The sequence below is a fragment of the Vulpes vulpes genome, chromosome X, assembly GCF_048418805.1.
Source record: "Vulpes vulpes isolate BD-2025 chromosome X, VulVul3, whole genome shotgun sequence".
Taxonomy (NCBI): domain Eukaryota; kingdom Metazoa; phylum Chordata; class Mammalia; order Carnivora; family Canidae; genus Vulpes; species Vulpes vulpes.
The window spans coordinates 45,342,934-45,364,930 of NC_132796.1; the positions used below are offsets into that span (position 1 = coordinate 45,342,934).

The window sequence follows — 21,997 nt, forward strand, 5'->3', positions numbered from 1 at the left end:
AGAAAACATTCAGCCTCTCAGGGACAGCCTGCTGTGTGATGTTCACTTTGAAAATTTAAGAAAAAGCAGGGAGAAGGAGAAGCAAACAAAACTTGTAAATATTTTTTAAAAAAACTGGAGTATTCCATTTCCCATAGATAACGGGACGGTTGTAGACCAAGGTGTTTCCAGTCCAAGGATGGACTGAGCCATGAAGAGCCATGAAGTGAGCAGAGATAAGATAGCAGTGGACTGTGGGACCCAGACATCTTGAGGACCAGCTGACCAAGCTTGCACTATGCTAATGCTAGAGGAGGTCCAGGCTCAGCACTATTGGGAAGAGAGGTAGTTGCTTAGAGAATACAGGAAGATGTAGGATATTAAATATGGTGTGTAGTGTGCAAGATGTAGATAGAGGAAGAAGAGGAAGAGGTGGAAAAACCCAGCCTCCTATTCTCTTTCCTTCTCTCCGCCAGGAATTTCACTCACTCATCTAGAGATCTAGGGACCTGGATGAGACGGAGAATTACATCCCACCCCCATCCAGCCAACCACTTTAATTCTTTCCAAGGGGCTGTTGGGTTCAGTTGGCAAGCAGGCAAACCAGTCTCTGCATACTTGGGTCCTCTAGAGTTAGGACACTGTATTCCTGTGAACTCTTTCAGGTTGCAGAAAAATATATGTAAGTCTCCTAGTATAGTCTCTGTTACATAGAGGGTACAAAACAAATATGTGCCCACTTTAGTTCTGAGCATCTCTTTCCTCGGCTGCAAAACAGAACTAATTCTTCTCACACTGTGTTGTTGGGACAATTCAGTGATTCAGATGTCTGGATCCAGACTGCCTAGGTTTGAATCCCAGATCTGACACCTCCTGCCTCTGTGACTTTGGGCAAGTCTCTTTACCTCCCTGTGCATCCATTTCTTCATCTGTAAAAAGAAGTGAATAATAGTGTTGTTATAAAGATTAGAGAGTAGAGTATATAAAATACTTAAAATGTCCAGCTCATAGTAAGTGCTCCATAAATGTTAGTTATTATTTAAACTAGAAGATGGATGTGTGGCCTTTTTGCCCATCATATCCTCAGCATCAAGCTCAGAACCTGGCACATAGCATATGTTTAATGCTGTACTTCCACTCACCCTACTACTCACCATAGGCAAGCGTGGACTCTGTGTGTCTAAGACAGTCTCTCATTAGTGATTGACTGAATTATGTCAGATCACAGAGACAATAAACTTAGTGATTGCCATATCTTGCCCTAGGCAAAGTCTGTCTCACCTCCCTTGCTGAGGAGTCTATTTACCACTGAAAGATCTGAATTACTTTTTGCTTGGAGCATCCTTTTTAGAACTGCCTGGTCCCAAAGGGGACAATGGATGAGGAGATTAACACAATCAATGATGTTCTGAGAATTAAGTGCATTAATATGTATAAAGTGCTTGGAAAACTGTGTATGTTCATCTGGACTTGTTTTCTCATTCAATGTTGTGTTTTGTGTGCCATCTATATTATTGTTGCATGTAGTTGTATTTATTCTCCTTGCTGTGTATTTATTCTCCTTCACCTTTTGTGAAATCTCACGGTTTGTTTATCCATTTTACTGTTGGTGCACAATTAGGTAGTTTCAAGTGTATTATATATATATATATATATTTTTATATATATATATATTTATTATATATATAATATATAATATATAATATATATATTAATATATATATTATTGTTGCATGTAGTTGTATTTATTCTCCTTGCTGTGTATTTATTCTCCTTCACCTTTTGTGAAATCTCACGGTTTGTTTATCCATTTTACTGTTGGTGCACAATTAGGTAGTTTCAAGTTTTTGGTTATGAACAATACTGCAGTAAAAATTTTTGCCCACATAAATTTTGGAATCAGCTTTTCAAGTTATACACACAGACAAAATCTGGGGATTTTGATTGGAATTGCATTCAATCTGTAGATCAATTTAAGGTGGAGTTAATGACTTTGTGACATTGGGTCTTCTGTAAACACAGTATATCTCTCCATCTATTTAAAATCTTTTCAGGGATCCCTGGGTGGCGCAGCGGTTTGGTGCCTGCCTTTGGCCCAGGGTGCGATTCTGGAGAACCGGGATCGAATCCCACATCGGGCTCCTGGTGCATGGAGCCTGCTTCTCCCTCTGCTTGTGTCTCTGCCTCTCTCTCTCTCTGTGACTATCATAAAATAAAATAAAAAATCTTTTCATGTAATTTGAGTGAAGTTTTATGATTTGAAAGGACTTGTGCATCATTATAAGAAATTTCTGTATTTCTTGTTGCTATTGTAAACAATACCTTTTTAGAAAATTACATTTCATAGCAGTTTATTGCTAATGTATGCAAATATAATTGTAGTTACTGTCTACTAGATAACCTCATTAACTTTCTTATTAATTTTGATAACTTATATGTTAATGACAGTTTTCTTTTTCACCTCTCATCTTTATATTTTTGTATCTCTTTTTCTTATATTACTGTACTCCTAGGACCTCTCACCTCAAACACACCATTTTAAGTACAATGCTGAATAGAAATGTTAATAGTGTGTATTGTTATGTTGATCATAATTTTAAGGAGAATTTTTTTTTTAAGATTTTATTTATTTATTTGACAGCAAGAGAGAGCTTGAGAGAGAACACAAGCAAGGGGAGCAGCAGAGGGAGATGGAGAAGCAGGCTCCCTACTGAGCAGGGAACCATATGTGGGGCTTGATCCCAGGACCCCGGGATCATGACCTGAGCCAAAGGCAGAGCTTAACTGCTTAAATGACTGAGCCACCCAAGCATCCCTAAAGAGAATGTTTTTAAAGTTTCACCATTGAGTAAATTTGCAGTCGTTTTTTGTAGATACCATTTAACACGTTAAGGAAGTTCCAGTTAATTTTTTAAAGATTTTTTATTTATTCATGAGAAACACAGAAAGAGGCAGAGGAAGAAGCAGGCTCCCCATGGGGAGCCTGATGCAGGACTCAATCCCAGGACTCCGGGATCAAGACCTGAGTCAAAGGCAGACGCTCAACCACTGATCCACCCAGGTGCACTGGAAGTTCCAGTTTATTCTGAGTTTGCCAATAGGATTTTTTTAATAAGTAGACTTTGAACTTTATTAAAAATCTTTTCTATATTTCTTAAGATGACATGTTAATTTTCTATTTTAATTTGTTAATGTGAATTACATTACAGGTTTTTCTTGTGTTGAACTGATCTCACAGTCCTAGGATAAATAAAAACTGCTGGATTTAGTTCATTAATATTTTATTTAGGAATTTGGCATTTTGTTCAGGAATGAGCTTGGTTTGTAATTTTTCCATGGTTCTCATGTTTCTCTATTTGATTTTGGCGACACAAAATGAAGTACAAATGATTTCCTTTCATTCTATTTTCTGATAGAGGTCATCTAAGAAACTATGTGTTCTTTAAATATTTGACACAGCTTCCAGATAAAAACATCTGAGCCTGCTATCTTCTTTATAAGAAAATTTTAACTGATACAATTTTTAAAAATAGTTATAGAATCATTCCAGTTTGCTATTTCTACTTGTCAATATTTTTAAGTTATGGTTTTCTATGAATTTTTCTTTTTCATTTCACTTTTAAAATTTATTTGCTTGAAGTTCTTATCTTTGGATTTTTTATTTTTTTTTTAAGGTTTTACTTATTTATCCATGAAAGACACAAAGAGACAGAGGCAGAGGCACAGGCAGAAGAAGAAACAGGTTCTATGCAGGAAGCCTGATGTGGGACTCAATCCCAAAACACTGCACCATTTACTGAAGAGACTGTCTTTCTTCCAGTGGATAGTCTTTCCTCCTTTATCAAATATTAGTTGACCATAAAGTTGAGGGTCCACTTCTGGATTCTCTATTCTGTTCCATTGATCTATGAATACATATTTTCAATAAAGCTCTATTTGGTGTATATCTGTAGAAGTACAAAAAAAAGGAAGTAAGCAAAAAATATTAATAATAATAAGAAAAATATAATGCAGTAAAATAGAGAAATTAATCTAAAGGAGTTCAGAAGAACTTTTAAACATGAAAGATTAGGAGAGGCAGTTAGAGAAGTTTGGTGCTTTCAAATAAAAACATATGCTTTAATTATAGTTCAAATAAATAAAACTGACTTAATTGTTGGTGTTGGCAGTCTATAAATACCAAGGGAAAAAGTAAAAAGTATTAAAATAAAATTAAATGAACAGAAAATTACAACAAATGTTCAAAGACTCTGAGACTGCCCACAAATTCCTGTTAGTCTTCACATCTCTCCATTTATTTTATCACTCCCAAAATAAATTTAATTTTTCTCAATTGCTAACATCCAAAAGCAAATCTAAAAACCCATTTTACTGAAGACATGTTTTCCATTTGGTTTAGTTATCTCTAATTCAACACATTTAAAAATTATTGTATCTACTGAAGGTTATTTTGTCTTTCCCATTTGCCTAATTATATTTATGGTGTATACAAAAAAAGGAAAAGAAAAAGATGTTTTCTCTATGTATGACTTTCACTTCAGATATAGAGCTGCATTATAGTTTCAATAGGGTTTTCAGACAAGTTTCTGAAACAAACCATGATTTACAATATTGTTTCTACAGAAAAATGTGTTGCAAGTTCAAACCAGCTGATTTACTGGTGATATTTTGGAAAATAAAACATCCATGCATTTAGGGCTGCCTAGCATCAATGTGAGGAAGGTTTGGTTTGTAATAAAGACTTACAGTGTATTAAAAAAAAAAAAAACCCAAAACCCCTGGACCACTTCCCAAGCCAAAGGCAGAAGCTCAACCAATGAGCCACCCAGACGTCCCACTTAGGATTTTTTAAATCTCTGTTGTATTTGCAGTTATAGCCTCTCTTTTGTTCTAATATTGTTTATCGGTATCTTCTCATTTTCGTTTTGATCAATCTTACCAAAAGTTTTTCACTTTTACAAGTTTTTAAAAATAATCAACTTTTGACTCTTTACTTTTCTGTTATGTCTTTGTTTCCCATTTAACAATTTTTTCTTATCATTATTCTATTTCTTTCACTTTCTTTTAATTTTTTTTTTAACCTTCTGGAGTTAAGTGCTCAGCTCATTAATTTTCAGACTTTTGTTTTTTTTGAGTTATAAGCATCGGGTGCTATAATTTACCTATTAAATAAGAATGATTAAAAATAGGACTGATATTCCTCAGATTCATGATTGTGTGGACATAATGACTTTTAAATTATTTCTAGATTATTTGGTAAATAAACACTGTTCCTGGCTTTCTTAGTTTCCCCACCAGGTACCCCATTGCCCTGGGCACTTCATCCCTTTATCTAGGACTGCTGGGACCTACTAACCACCATATAGCAACTAAAGGGTTAATGCCTAACACAGCAGGAGGGCTCCAGGAATTTGGAGCCAGTCAACCCACCAGCTTCTGTTTTGGCGGATCAAGTGCCCCTGCCATTTCCAGTTTGATTACATTCTTGATTACATTCTTGTAATTCTTTTTAATTTTTTAAAGCTTTTACTTATTTATTCATGAGAGACACACACACACACAGAGGCAGAGACACAGGCAGAAGGAGAAGGAGGCTCCATGCAGGGAGCCCAAAGTGGGACTCTATCCCAGGACTTCAGGATCACGCCCTGAGCCAAAGGCAGATGCTCAACCACTAAGCCACCTAGGCATCCTTTTTTTTTTTTTCATTCTTGTACTTCTTATTATTTCAATTCTTTGAAACATATTTATATTTGCTCCATGGATCAACAAAAGGCCATTTTTGGTAAACATTCCATAAGCACTTGAAAAAAATATACATTTTACAGTTGGGTTTACTATAGTATATATGTCAAGGCACGTTTGTTAATCTTGCTCAAATGTTCTAAACATACTTCTGAGGTATTCTCTACTTGTTGAAATGAAAAATGTGTTGATGTCTCCTTGTAACTGTCAATTTTGAAGCTATATAAGTAATTATAAAAAATTTACAACTGCTATATGTTCCTGGTGAAATTAATATTTTATCAAAGTGTAAGGAAAATATTTCTGGAAACTTGGTATTTTTGACATTTTGCCTAAAAACAAATTTTTTTTCTGATATTAGGACATTATTTTTATTTACCTTAATATCTGCTTGGTGTATCTAATCCTATACTTTCGAAAACATTGGTTGCGTTTTTTTTTTTTTTTTGTATATTTTGTTTTATTGGAGTTCAATTTGCCAACATATAGCATACCAACCACTGCTCATCCTGTCAGGGCCCATCACCCAGTCTCCCCAACCCTCTGCCCACCTCCCTTTCCACTACCCCTTGTTCCTTTCCCAGAGTTATGTGTCTCTCATGTTCTGTCACCCTCACTGATATTCCCACTCATTTTCTCTACTTACCACTTTATTCCCTTTCACTATTTTAATATTCCCCAAATGAATGAGACCATATAATGTTTGTCCTTCTCCAATTGACTTATTTCACTCAGCATAATACCCTCCAGTTCTAACCACGTTGAAGCAAATGGTGGGTATTTGTCATTTCTAATGGCTGAGTAATATTCCATTGTATACATAAACCACATCTTCTTTATCCATTCATCTTTCGATGGACACCTAGGCTCCTTCATAGTTTGGCTATTGTGGACATTGCTGCTATAAACATTGGGGTGAAGGTGTCCCAGCGTTTCACTGCATCTGCCTCTTTGGGGCAAATCCCCAGCAGTGCAACTGCTGGGTCACAGGACAGTTCTATTTTAACTCTTTGAGGAACCTCGACACACTTTTCCAGAGTGGCTCCACCAGTTCACATTCCCACCAACAGTGCAAGAGGGTTCCCCTTTCTCCCCTTTCTTTCTTTTTTTTTTTTTTTTACTCTAATTCTGTGAATTTATTTTGTCCTCGTGGTAACCATTCCACAAGGTAGGGCTGTTGTTATCCTTGTTCACAGATGAGGAAACCGAGGCACAGGGATGCCAAGGACACAGAGGAGGTCACAGAGCTCATAAGGACTACAGGCAGGCTAAGGATGCAGGCAGCCGAATCCAGTTGGGCTGGGAGAGATGAGGGTCAGAGCTGCAAGATATGTTCTGGGCCGGGGGACATGGCCCCGGCTTCTGAGTCCTAAGGGGCCTGCTTGGGACTCCCAGCTTCCCTGCTTGGCTGCTGTAGGCGACTCATTTCTTCTGAGCCTCAGTCTTCTCAGTTGTATGGAGATAGTATTGACGGGTCTTGGTATCTGCTGGACCCGCGATTTTTTTTTTTTCTCTTGGAGAACTTTTACTGTAGAGGGAGGCAAAAGAGCCTGTGTGCACACGAGCAAGCGTGTTAAGACTGGGAGAATGACAGCATGATTGTGTGCTGATGGGAAAGAGCCAGTAGAAGAGGAGGAAACCTGTTGCTGCAGGAGACCCAGGAGGAATTGCTGAATGTGCCCCGGAGGCAGGAGAGGATGCAGTACAGTGCCCACATGGAGGGTGTGGACTTAGAAGTACACAAGAAGTTGCTGTGGCCAAGTTCAAAAAGGGTGTTACCTGTGTTCTCCTCTAGGATTTTGATGGATTCCTGTTTCATGTTTAGATCTTTTTTTTTTTAATTAATTTTTATTGGTGTTCAATTTACCAACATACAGAAAAACACCCAGTGCTCATCCCGTCAAGTGTCCACCTCAGTGCCCGTCACCCATTCCCCTCCAACACCCGCCCTCCTCCCCCCTTCCACCACCCCTGGTTCGTTTCCCCGAGTTAGGAGTCTTTATGTTCTGTCTCCCTTCCTGATATTTCCCAACATTTCTTCTCCCTTCCTTTATATTCCCTTTCACTATTATTTATATTCCCCAAATGAATGAGAACATACACTGCTTGTCCTTCTCCGATTGACTTATTTCACTCAGCATAATACCCTCCAGTTCCATCCACGTTGAAGCAAATGGTGGGTATTTGTCGTTTCTAATTGCTGAGTAATATTCCATTGTATACATAAACCACATATTCTTTATCCATTCATCTTTCGATGGACACCGAGGCTCCTTCCACAGTTTGGCTATTGTGGCCATTGCTGATAGAAACATCGGGGTGCAGGTGTCCCGACGTTTCGTTGCATCTGAATCTTTGGGGTAAATCCCCAACAGTGCAATTGCTGGGTCGTAGGGCAGGTCTATTTTTAACTCTTTGAAGAACCTCCACACAGTTTTCCAGAGTGGCTGCACCAGTTCACATTCCCACCAACAGTGTAAGAGGGTTCCCTTTTCTCCGCATCCTCTCCAACATTTGTTGTTTCCTGCCTTGTTAATTTTCCCCATTCTCACTGGTGTGAGGTGGTATCTCATTGTGGTTTTGATTTGTATTTCCCTGATGGCAAGTGATGCAGAGCATTTTCTCATGTGCATGTTGGCCATGTCCATGTCTTCCTCTGTGAGATTTCTCTTCATGTCTTTTGCCCATTTCATGTTAAAGGGCTAGTTTCCAAAATCTATAAAGAACTTATTAAACTCAACAGCAAAGAAACAAACAATCCAATCATGTTTAGATCTTTCATCCATTTTGAGTTTACCTTTGTGTATGGTGTAAGAGAATGGTATAGTTACACTCTTCTGCACATGGATGTCCAATTTTCCCAGCACCATTTATTGATGAGACTGTCCTTTTTCCAGTGGAAAGTCTTTCCTGCTTTGTCGAATATTAGTTGACCATAGAGTTGAGAGCCCATTTCTGGATTCCCTATTCTGTTCCATTGATCTATGTGTCTGTTTTTGTGCCAGTACGATACTGTATTGATGATCACAGTTTTGTAGTACAACTTGAAATCCGACATTGTGAGGACCCTGGCTCTAGTTTTCTTTTTCAATATTCCTCTGGCTATTCGGGGTCTTTTCTGATTCCACACAAATCTTAAGATGATTTGTTCCAGCTCTCTGAAGAAATTCCATGCTATTTTGATAGGGATTCAATTAAATGTGTAAATTTCCCTGGGTAGCATTGCCATTTTCACAATATTAATTCTTCCAATCCATGAGCATGAAATATTTTTCCATCTCTTTGTGTCTTCCTCCATTTCTTTCAGAAGTGTTCTGTAGTTTTTAGGGTACAGATCCTTTACCTCTTTGGTTAAGTTTATTCCTAGGTATCCTATACTTTTGAGTGCAACTCTAAATGGGATTAACTCCTTAATTTACCTTTCTTCAGTCTCACTGTTAATGTAGAGAATTGCGACTGACTTCTGGGCATTCATTTTGTATTCTGCCACACTGCCGAATTGCTGTATGAGTTCTAGCAATCTTGGGGTGGAGCCTTTTGGGTTTTCTAAGTACAGCATCATGTCGTCTGCAAAGAGGGAGAGTTTGACTTCTTCTTTGCCAATTTGAATGCCTTTTATTTCTTTTTGTTGCCTGATTGCTGAGGCTAGGACTTCTAGTACTATGTTGAATAGCAGTGGGGAGAGTGGACATCCCTGTCATGTTCCTGATCTTAGGAAAAAGGCTCCCAGTGTTTCCCCATTAAGTATGATATTTGTTGTGGGCTTCTCATAGATGACTTTTAAGATGCTGAGTAATGTTCCCTCTATCCCTACACTCTGAAGAGTTTTGATCAGGAATGGATGCGGTATTTTGTCAAATGCTTTCTCTGCATCTATTGAGAGGATCATATGTTTCCTGTTTTTTCTCTTGTTGATATGATCTATCACATTGATTGCTTTACGAGTGTTGAACCAGCGTTGCATCACAGGGATAAATCCCACATTGTCATGGTGAATTATCTCCTTAATGTACTGTTGGATCCTATTGGCTAGTATCTTGTTGAGAATTTTTGCATCTGTTTTCATCAGGGATATTGGTCTATAATTCTTCTTTTTGGTGGGGTCTTTGTCTCGTTTTGGAACTAAGGTGATGCTGGCCTCATAGAATGAGTTTGGAAGTATTCCATCCCTTTCTATCTTTCAGAACAGCTTTAGTAGAATAGGTTTTGTTTCTTCTTTAAACATTTGATAGAATTCCCCTGGGAAGCCATCTGGCCCTGGACTTTTGTGTCTTAGGAGGTTTTTAATAACTGCTTCATTTTCCTGCCTGGTTAGTTATTGGCCTGTTCAGATTTTCTGTTTCTTTCTGTTCCAGTTTTGGTAGTTTGTGGTTTTCCAGAAATGCGTCCATCTCTTCTAGATTGCCTAATTTATTGGCGCATAGCTGCTCATAAGATGTTTTTAAAATCATTTGTAGGGCAGCCCAGGTGGCTTGGCAGTTTAGCTCAGCAGTTTAGCGCCATTTTCAGCCCAGGGCTTGATCCTGGAGACCCGGGATCGAGTCCCATGCCAGGCTGACTAATGGTTTATCTATCTTATTAATTCTTTCCAAGAACCAACTCCTCATTTTGTTAGTCTGTTCCACAGTTCTTCTGGTCTCAATTTCATTGAGTTCTGCTCGAATCTTTATTAACTCTCTTCTGCTGGGTGTAGGATCTATTTGCTGTTTTTTTCTCTAGCTCCTTTAGGTGCAAGGTTAGCTTGTGTATTTGCGAGTTTTTTTCCAATTTTTTGAGGGATGCTTGTATTGCAATGGATTTCCCTCTCAGGACTGCTTTTGCTGTATCTCAAAGATTTTGAACAGTTGTATCTTCATTCTCATTAGTTTCCATGAATCTTTTTAATTCTTCTCTAATTTTCTGGTTGACCATTTCATCTTTTAGCAGGATGGTCTTTAACTTCCACGTGTTTGAATTTCTTCCAAATTTCTTCTTGTGATTGAGTTCTAGTTTCAAAGCATTATGGTCTGAAAATATGCAGGGGACAATCCCAATCTTTTGGCATTGATTAAGACCTGATTTGTGACCGAGTATGTGGTCTATTCTGGAGAAAGTTCCATGTACACTTGAGAAGAATGTGTATTCAGTTGCGTTTGCATGTAAAGTTCTGTAAATATCTGTGAAATCCATTTGGCCCAGTGTATCATTTAAAGCTCTTGTTTCTTTGGAGCTGTTGTGGTTAGAATATCTGTCATTTGCAGAAAGCACCGTGTTGAAGTCTCCTAGTATATGTGTATTATTATCTAAGTATGTCTTAACTTTGGTTAGTAATTGATTGATATACTTGGCAGCTCCCACATTAGGGTAATAAATATTCATGATTGTTAGTTTCTTTTGTTGGATAGATCCTTTAAGTATGATTTAGTGTCCCTCTTCATCTCTTACTACCGTCTTTGGGATAAACTTTAATTTATCTGATATGAGGATGGTTACCCCTGCTTTTTGTTGAGGACCATTTGAATGGTAAATGGTTCTCCACCCTTTCATTTTCAGGATGTAAGTGTCCTTAGGTCTCAGATGAGTCTCTTGTAGACAGCAAATAGATGGGTCTTGCCTTTTTATCCAGTCTGAAACCCTGTGTGTTTCATGGTATCATTTAGCCCATTCACGTTCAGAGTTACTATTGAAAGATATGAATTTATTGTCATCATAATACCTATTCAGTCCTTGGTTTTGTGGATTATTTCTTTGGACTTCCTCTTTCTTATACAGTGCCCCCCTTCATATTTCTTGCAGAGCTGGTTTGGTGGTCACATATTCTTTCAGTTTCTACCTATCTTGGAAGCTCTTTATCTCTCCTTCTATTCTGAATGAGAACCTTGTTGGATAACGTATTCTTGGCTGCATGGTCTTCTCATTTTGGACCCTGAATATAACCTGCCAGCCCTTTCTGGCCTGCCAGGTCTCTGTGCAGAGGTCTGCTGTTAATCTACTATTTCTCTCCCTATAAGTTAGGGATCTCTTGTCTCCTGCTGCTTTAAGGATTTTCTCTTTTTCTTTGGAATTTCTACATTTAACTATTAAATGTCGAGGTGTTGAGGTGTTTTTATTGATTTTGGGGGGGGGGAACCTCTCTATCTCCTGGGTCTGAGTGCTTGTTTCCCTCCCCAAATGAGGGAAGTTCTCAGCTATGATTTGTTCAAATATGCTTTCTCGCCCTCTATCCCTTTTGGCGCTCGCTGGATCCCCAATTATATGTAGATTTTTCCCTCTTAGGCTATCATTTATTTCCCTTAACCTTTCATCATGGTCTTTTAATTGTTTATCTCTTTTTTCCTCAGCTTCCTTCCTTGCCATTAAGTTGTCTTCTATGTCACTCACTCTTTCTTCTACCTCATTAATTCTCATCGTTAAGACCTTCAGTTTGGATTGCATCTCATTTAATTGATTTTTAATTTCAGCCTGATTAGATCTAAATTCTGTAGTCATGAAGTCTCTTGAATCCTTTATGCTTTTTTCCAGAGCCACCAGTAGCTTTATAATTGTGCTTCTGAATTGGCTTTCTGACATTGAATTGTAATCCAAAATCTGTAACTCTGTGGGAGAGAGTACTGTTTCTGATTCTTTTGTGTTGAGTTCTTCTTTCTAAAGTTAGTTTGCTCAGTGTAGAGTGGCTACAAATGAGTTGTACTTTAGAAGCGCAAACTCTTCTCTCCGTAGCATTCCAGTTGTTCTCTCTTTAAATCTCACGTTGATATGTTCTCATTCATTTGGGGAATATAAATAATAGTGAAAAGGAATATAAGGGAAGGGAGAAGAAATCTGTGGGAAATATCAGAAAGGGAGAACATAAAGACTCCTAACTCTGGGAAACGAACTAGGGGTGGTGGAAGGGGAGGAGGGTGGGAGGTAGGGATGAATGGGTGACGGTCACTGAGGGGGGCACTTGACGGGATGAGCAGTGGGTGTTATTCTGCATGTTGGCAAATTGAACACCAATAAAAAATAAATTTATTAAAAGAATAAATAAATCTCACGTTGAATTCATAGTTTTTCAGGATGATTTGAAAGTTATCTAGGTAAGTTGGTGGGGACAGGTGACTTGGGAGCCTACTCCTCAGCCACTTGCCCTGCCCCTCAATCTTGCCATGCCCCTCTGATTAATTTTTATATATTGAATCAGTCTTACATTTTTGGGATAAACCATGCTTGGTTATATTGTACTACTGTTTATTTTATGAATGGCCAAATTTGATTTGCCAAATGTTTTGAGGATTTTTGTGCCTAAGATGATGGAGGCATTGAATGATATTTTTCATTTTTGTACCATTGTTTCTCTGGTTTGGGTTTCAAGATAATACTGGTGTCCTAGGGACACCTGGGTGGCTCAGCGGTTTGGCACATGCCTTTGGCCCAAGGCATGATCTTGGGGTCCTGGGATCGAGTCCCATATCAGGCTCCCTGCATGGAGCCTGCTTCTCCCTCTGCCTATGTCTCTGCCTCTCTCTCTCTCTCTCTCTCTCTCTCTGTCTCTCATGAATAAATAAATAAAATCTTTAAAAAAAATACTGGCCTCATAAAATAGGCTGAGAAGTCTTTCCCTGTCTTCTTTTTCCTGAAGAGATTAGCCTTTACAGCTTATATTCATGTAATGGGATTTTTAACCCAAAATATTTTGGGCTCTCTCTTTATTAGTGTGCTTATGCCATTTACCTTCCATGTAATTATTGTTATATTTGGATTTAAATGTACTATTTTCTTATGTCTTTTCTGTCCCCCTCTTTTTTTACTTCAACCCTTCCCTATTTTTCTGCTTTTTCAAAATTGATTTGAATAGTTTTTAGTATTTCAGTTTTTATTCATAGTGATTTTTACTATTAATCTGGCAGAATTTTTAATAGTTTCCCTAAGGATTAGAAAATATACAGTTAACTTTTCAGTCTGAATAGAATCAATTTGTTACCACTTCAATATGAATGTATAAATTTTACTTTCACATGCCAATTTATGCTTCTTATTTCATGCGATATTTACCTAATATTCTACACATACAGACATTGGGGATCTCATCGTGCAATGTTATACAATATTTTATTTTTTGCTTGCATGTTTCAAAGGACTCTAAGATTCAGAAAATACCTTTATCCAGATGTTTAACACTTCTGTTGTAGTTAGTTTCCCACACTCTAGCTCCCTTCTGGTATCATTTCCTTTTTATTTGTTAAGATTTTATTTTAATTCCAGAATAGTTAACATACAGTGTTATATTAGCTTCAGGTGTACAATATAGTGATTCAACAGTTCTATACATCACCTAGTGATCATCATAAGTGCCCTCCTTAATCCCCATCACTTATTTCACCCATACCCCCCACCCATCTCCCCTCTGGTAACAATCGGTTTGTTCTCAATAGTTAAGAGTCTGTTCCTTGGTCTCTCTTTCACTTTCTCCCTTTTCCTCTGCTCATTTGCTTTGATTCTTAAATTCCACATGAGTGAAATCATATAGTATTTGTCTTTCTCTGACTTCTTTTTCTTAGCATTATACTCTCTACCTCCATTCATGTCATTGCAAATGGCAAGATTTCATTTTTTTAATGGCTAAATGATTTTCCGTTATAGACAGATAGATATGGATACACATATACATATACATACATATACTGCATCTTCTTTATTCATTCATCAGTCAATAGACTCTGGGGCTGCTTCCATAATTTGGCTATCATAAATAATGCTGCTACAAATGCAGGGGTATATGTATCCATTTGAATTGGTGGGGTTTTTTTGTTTTTTGTTTTTTGTTTTTTTGTTTTTGTTTTTTTTTGTATTTTGGAAGTACTCAGTATGTGATTACCAGATAAAAGAATAGTTCTAATTTTAGCTTTTGAGTAACCTCCATTCTGGTTTCCACAGTGGCTGCACAAATTAGCATTCCCACCAACAGTGTAAGAGTGTTCCCTTTTCTCCACATCCTCACCAACACCTGTTGTTTCCTCTGTTCTTTAAGAAAAAAATAGATTTTATTTATTTATTCATGAGAGACACAGAGAGAGAGGCAGAGACACAGGCAGAGGGAGAAGCAGACTTCCTGCTGTGAGCCTGATGTGGGACTTGATCCCAGAATTCCGGGATCACAACCTGAGCTAAAGGCAGATGTTCAACCACTGATCCATGCAGGCACCCCATTTCCTCTGTTCTTAATTTTAATCAATCTGACAGGGGTGAGGTGATAACTCATTGCAGTTTTTACTTGCATCTCCCTAATGATGAGTGAGGTTGAGCATCTTTTTTTTATTTGCCTGTTGGACATCTAGATGTCTTCTTTGAAGAAACATCTGGTCATGTCCTCTGCCCATTTTTTAATTGGATTATTTGGTATTCAGGTGTTGATTTGTATAAGTTATTTGTATATTTTGGATGCCAACCCTTTAATAGATATGTCATTTGCAAATATCTTCTCCCACTCAGTAGGTTGACTTTTAGTTTTGTTGATTGTTTCCTTCACTGTTGCAGAAGCTTTATAATTTTATGTAGTCCCAATAGTTGTTTATTTTTGCTTTTATTTTCCATGCCTCAAAAGACATATCATAGAAAAATATTGCTATGGCTGATGTCAGAAACCTCACTGCCAGTGCACTCTTCTATGATTTTTATGGTTTCATGTCTCACATTTAGATCTTGAATCCATTTGCAATTTATCTTTGTGTGTGGTGCAAGTGGTACAATATCATTCTTTTGCATAGAGCTGACCAGTTTCCCCAACACTGTTTGTTGAAGAGATGACTTTTTCCCACTGGATATCCTTTCCTGCTTTGTGAGAGTAATCGACCATATTTCTGGGTTTTCTATTCTGTTCCATTGATCTATCTCTATTATTGTGCCGCTACTATACTGTTTTGATGACCATAGCTTTGTAATATAACTTGATATACAGAATTATGATGCCTCCAGCTTTGTTTTCCTTTTTCCAAATTGCTTTGTCTATTTAGGGCCTTTTGTGATTCCATATAAATTTTAGGATTTTTTCTTCTAATCTGTGAAAAATGCTGTTCATATTTTGATAGGAATTGCAGTAAATGCATAGATTGCTTACGGTGATATGGAAATTTTAACAATATTTGTTCTCCCAATTGATGAGCATGGAATGTCTTTTTATTTCTTTGTGTCATCTTCAATATCTTTCATCAGTGTTTATAGTTTTCAGAGTATACTTCATTCACCTCTTTGATTAGGTTTATTCCTAGATATTAAATAATAATTATTGGTGCAGTTTTAAATGGGATTGTTTTCTCAAATTTCCTTTCTGCTGCTTCATTATTGGTGTATAGAAATGCAACAGATTTCTTCACATTAATTTTGTATGTTGTGGGGATCCCTGGGTGGCTCAGCAGCTTAGTGCCTGCCTTCGATGCAGGGCATGATCCTGGAGTCCCAGGATCGAGTCCCACATCAGGCTTCCTGCATGGAGCTTGCTTCCCCCTCTGCCTGTGTCTGTGCCTCCCTCTTTCTCTGTGTCTCTCATGAATAAATAAATAAAATCTTTTTAAAGTTTTGTATCCTGTGGGACTTTACTGAATTCATTTATCAGTTCTAGTAGTTTTTTGGTGGAGTTTTTTGGGCATTTTATATATAGTAACATATCATCAGCATATAGTGGAAGTTTTACTTTTTCCTTACCATTCTAGATACCTTTTACTTCTTTTTGTTGCCTAATTGCTGTGGCTCAGACTTCCAGTACTATGTTGAATAAAAGTGAGAGTGTACCTCCTTCTCTTGTTCCTGAGTTTAGGGGAAAAGTTCTCAGTTTTTCCCCATTCAGTATGATGTTTACTATGGGTTTTTCATACGTGGCCTTTAATATGTTAAGATATATTCACTCTAAACCTACTTTGTTTAGAGTTTTCATCATGAATAGATGTTGTACTTTGTCAAATACTTTTTCTACATCTATTGAAATGATCATAAGATGTTTATCCTTTCTTATTGATGTGGTATATAATGTTGATTGATTTATGAATACTTATCCACTCTTGCATACTGGGAATAAATCCCACTTGATGGTGATGAATGACTTTTTAATGCATTGTTGGATTCAGTTTGCTAGTATTTAGTTGAGGATTTTTGCGCCGATGTTCATTAGAGATATTGGCCTGTAATTCTCTTTTTTTTTGTGGTGTCTATATATAATTTTTTATCAGGCTGATTCAGGCCTCATAGAATGAATTTGAAAGTTTTCCTTCCTCTTCTATTTTTTGGAATAGTTTGAGAAGAATGGGTATTAATCCTTTAATGTTTGGTAGAATACACGTGTGAAACTGTCAGGTCCTGGACTTTTGTTTGTTGAGAGTTTTTTGATTACTAATTCAATATCATTGCTGGTAATTAGTCTATTCAAATTTTCTATTTGGTCCTTTTCAGTTTTGGAAGGTTATATATTTCTTATAATTTATCCGTTTCTTCTAGGTTGTCCCATTTGTTGGCATATAATTTTACATAATATTCTGTTATGATTGTATTTCTTAAGCATTGGTTGTTATTTATCCCCTACATTTGTAGTTTTCATTGTGTCCCTTCCTATTGTTGCTTGATAAGTCTGGCTACAGGTTTATCAATTTTATTGATTTTTTTTTTTAAGGAACCATTTCCTGGTTTCAAGGATATGTTCTACCATTTATTTAGTTTCTATACCATTTATTTCTGCTCCAATCTTTATTATTCCCTTGTTTCTGTTGCTTTGGGGTTTTATTTGTTGTTCTTTTTCTTTTTTAAGAATATTTTTGGGCATGCCTGGGTGGCTCAGCGGGTGAGTGTCATCCTTTGGCTCAGGGCGTGATCCCAGAGTCTGGGGATCAAGTCCCACATCAGGTTCCCTGTGAAGAGCCTGCTGCTCCCTCTGCCTATGTCTCTGCCTCTCTATGTCTGTCTCTCATGAATAAATAAATAAAATATTTCAAAAAAGAATATTTTTATCTTTTTAAAAACTCTGTTAATTAATCTCTACCCCCAACATGGGACTCAAATTCATGACCCTGAGATCAAGAGTCAAATGCTTTACTGACTGTGCCAGCTAGGTGCTCTTTGTTTTTCTTTTTCTACCTTGTTCTAACTTTAGGTGTAAGATCATTTGAGATTTTTCTTGCTTCTGGAGGTACGTCTCTATTGCCATAAACTTCACTCGTAGAACTGCTTTAGCTGCATCCAAAATGTTTTGGACCATTTGTTTTCATTTTCAATTGTTTCCATGTACTTTTTGATTTCTTGTTTTACCCATTCATATTTAGTAGTATGTTATTTAACCTTCATGTATTTGTGGTCTTTATAAATTTTTTTCTTGTGATTGATTTCTGGTTTTATAATGTTGTGGTCAGAAAAGATACATGGTATGATTTTGTTTTTTTTTTTAATTTGTTGAGACTGGTTTTATGGCCTAATATGTGATCTATTCTGGATAATGTTTCATGTGCACTTGAAAAAAAATGTGTGTTGTGTTTTAAGATGGAATGTTCTGAATATATCTGTTAAATCCATGTTGTATAATGTGTCATTCAAAACCTTTGTTTCCTCGTTCATTTTCTGTTTAGATTATCTGTTCATTGCTGTAAGCGGAATGTTAAGGTCCCCTATCTACTATTATTGCATTACTACCAATTAGTTTCTTTATGTTTGTTTTAATCTGTTTTTTTTTTTTGTATTTGAGTGCTCACATTTGGATGCATAAATATTTATAATTGTTATATCTTCTTGTTGCATTGTCTCCATTTAGCTACACAGTATCCTTCTTTGTCTCTTGTGACAGTCTTTGTTTTAAAATCTAGTTTATCTGATACAATTATTGCTCCTCTAGCTTTCTTTTAACATCCATTTGTATGATATATGTTTCTCCATTCCCCTAGTTTCAATCTGCAGGTATCTCAGTCTAAAAAGCATCTCCTGTGGACTGCATCTAGATAGGTCTTGCTTTTTAATCCATTGTATTAACTTGTCTTTTTATTGGGACATTTAGTCCATTTACATTCTAAGTAATTATTGATATATACATGTATTAATTGCCATTGTATTACTTGTTTTGTGGTTGTTTCTGTAGTTTTTCTCTGATCATTCTTTCTTTCATGATTTGCTGGTTTTCCTTAGTAATACATTTGGGTTTCTTTCTCTTCATTCTTTGTATACATATTAGTGTGTTTGGTTTATGGTTACAGTTAAGTTTGTATAGAAAATCTCTTGTATATAACAGTCTATATTAAGTTGATGGTCATTTAAGTTTGAACTCATTATTCCTGTCCTTCTCATGTTTTAGGTATATGGTGCCATATTTTAAAACCTTTTATTTTCTGAGTTCCTTAACTGATTTTTTACTGAAGTGTTAATTTTTACTGCATTTGTGTTTCCTACCTTCATATACTCATTTATAATCCTTCCTTTCTACTCAAATTGTTCCTTTTAATATTTCTTGCAGGCTGGTTTAGTGATAATAAACTCCTTTAGTTTTTGTTTGTCTGAGAAACTTTATCTCTCCTTCTATTCTGGATGATAGCCTTGCTGGTTAGAGTAATTTAGCTGTATATTTTTCCCATTCAGCAATTTGAATATATCACTTCATTCCCTCTGTCTTACAAGGTTTCTGCTGAAAATTCTACTTATAGCCTTATGGGATTTCCCTTGTATGTAATGGTCTTATTTTGACTTGCTGCCTGTAAGCATCACTATATTTTGTCATTTTAATTACCATATGTTTTGGTGTGGATATGCTTTACTGATTTTGTTGGAGCATCACTGTGCCTCCTGGATCTGGATATTTATTTCTTTCTTCAGATTAGGGATTTTTTTAAGCTATTATTTCTTCAAGTAAATTTTCTGCCCATTTTTCTCTTTCTTCTTCTAGGATCCCTATAATATGAATGTTATTATGTTTGATGGAGTCTCTCAGTTCCCTAAGTCTATTCTCATTTTACATAATTATTTTTCTCTCTCTTTTGTTCAGCCTGATTACTTTGTTACTCTGTCTTCTAGATCACTAATTTATTCTTCTGTTTTTTCCAGTCTGCTGTTCATTCTATCAAGTGTGTTTCTCATTTCCCTTATTGAACCTTTTATCTCTGTTATGTTATTCCTTATCTGTGTGTTAAGGTTCTCACTAGTGACTTCCAGTGTTTTCTCAAGTCCAGTGTGTATTTTTATAATCATTACTTTAAATTCTCTGTCAGGCATGTCACTTATATCTCTTTTGCTTAGACTTCTGGTCATGACCTTCTCTGGTTCTTTCATTTGGAATAAATTTTTCTGTCTTTTGTCTAAGTCCTTATGCATGTTCCTATATGTAAGGAATGTCAGCTACTTCTCTTGTTCTTGAGGATAATCACCTGATGAAGAAGAGTTCCTGTAATACCCTTTAATGTATTGTCCCCTATTCCCCAGGGCCTAGTGCTTCCGAGCATGTCTCCAATTTGTGCTGCATGTGCTCTGCCATTGTGTCCTGATTGCTTTATCCTTCAGGCCAGTCATCTACAGAGGCTCTCTTTCCCTGTTGTGGGCAATATTTGGTACCTGGTCTGAGTGTGGCAAGTTTTAACTAGGTATGTTCTGGTCTGCTTATGCTTTTAACATTGCTGCCAGAACTGAGGCTCCACAAAACTCCTGGCTAGAGGGATGAAATGTGGGTGGGGATTTGGGCTGGTCTTCTAGGAGAAGAAGCCTGCCACAATGGAACTGAGGCAAGCATGACTGGGAAGGGAAGTTCCACCAGAGGCGGGGGAGGGCTTGGCAAAAGCTAGTTGGGTAGCAAATGTAAGCGCTGGTTGGGTCCCACAAGTGGTCCCATTCCTAAAGGGTTGGGAGGCGGGAATGGTGCCTGCCATTCATTTTGTTACCAGATGGGTTTTTCCGTGAATGCTACCACTCAAAGACACTGACAGGCTCCAAGAGGAGCAAATAATTTCCTCATTGTATTCTCCAGGCACTCTTCAGATTGCTATTTTCAAGTTGTATGTGCATAGGCTGTTTGCCCAGCTTTCTCTCTAAGAGCATCCTAATGCTCTCTGTGCTTTCGCTGAGCCAATGCTGCTGGCCTTTAAATCTCCAGACTTTTAACCCTAGTTGTTGCAAGAACTCACAAAATTCAGCCCCTTTCACTTTCCAAGCCAATTTCCATGGGGGTTTGTCTGCCTCTTGTGGGCTCCCCAGTGTGCCAGCCTGTTTCTTGTCTTTTTCTGCAACTGCAGTTCCTTTCCGCCATGGTGGCCATAATCTGTTTCTCTCCCAAGATGTGTCTCCACATTTTTTTACCTTCTTTGATATGGTCTCTTCTCTACCTTTAGTTGTGGAGTTTATTCTGCCAGTTTCCACGTTGATTTGGTGATTATTTAGGATGATATGATTGTTATCTAGTTGTATTTGTGGGACAAGCCAAGCCTAGAGTCTTCCTACTCCACCACCACCTTCCCAGACCTCTTTGTTTCTTTTTTTATCGTTTTTTTTTTTTTTTTTGCTTTCTCTTATTTTATTTGAGCATTTTCTATGATCCCATTTTTTTTTAAAGCATGTGTTGGAGAAAGGGCAGTTGCAATTTATTATTATTATTATTTATATATTTTAAATTTTATTTATTCATTCATGAGAGACACAGGGAGAGAGAGAGAGAGGCAGAGGGAGAAGCAGACTCCATGCAGGGAGCCCGACGTGGGACTCGATCCTGGGACTCCAGGATCACACCCTGGGCTGAAGGCAGGTGCTAAACTGCTGAGCTACCCAGGGATCCCTTATGATCCCATTTTATTGCTTGTGTTTACTTATCATCTATATCTGTGTGTGTGTGTGTGTGTGTGTGTTTACTTTTTTAGTGGTTCCCCTGGAGTTTACAATGTATTTTGAAAATAATTTGGGTTTACCTTCAAATAACACTATATTGCTTTATATGTAGAACAAGTACCTTTATAACAGAAATATTCCTAGATTCTTCCTCTCTTTCCTTGTATCTTTTTTGTGCTTATTTCATTCTGATATATGCTATGAACACTCAATGCGGTATTACTATTATTACTTTAGCCAATCAGTTGTCTTTTAGAACAATTAATAATATGAAAAATAGAGGGAGGGGCAAGATGGCGGCAGAGTAGGGTCTCCAAGTTACCTGTCCTCAACAAATTACCTAGAAAACCATCCAATCATCCTGAAAATCTACGAATTCGGCCTGAGATTTAAAGAGAGACCAGCTGGAACGCTGCAGTGAGAAGAGTTCGCGCTTCTATCAAGGTAGGAAGACGGGGAAAAAGAAATAAAGACACAAAAGGCCTCC

General features: G+C 37.2%; 1 protein-coding gene across 6 annotated transcripts in view; it reads left to right on the forward strand.

Annotated features, from left to right (window-relative positions):
* PFKFB1 (6-phosphofructo-2-kinase/fructose-2,6-biphosphatase 1) overlaps positions 1-21,997 on the forward strand; it is an 81,181-nt gene that overhangs the window by 6,604 nt on the left and 52,580 nt on the right. For 2 of the 6 annotated variants that reach the window (XM_072744903.1, XM_072744904.1), the window contains one exon: positions 21,855-21,954. The exons of the other annotated variants lie outside the window; for them this stretch is intronic. The gene's annotated coding sequence lies outside the window, so the exon portion shown is untranslated. Of the gene's footprint in view, positions 1-21,854; positions 21,955-21,997 lie in introns of those variants that run through there. 6 annotated transcript variants of the gene reach the window in all.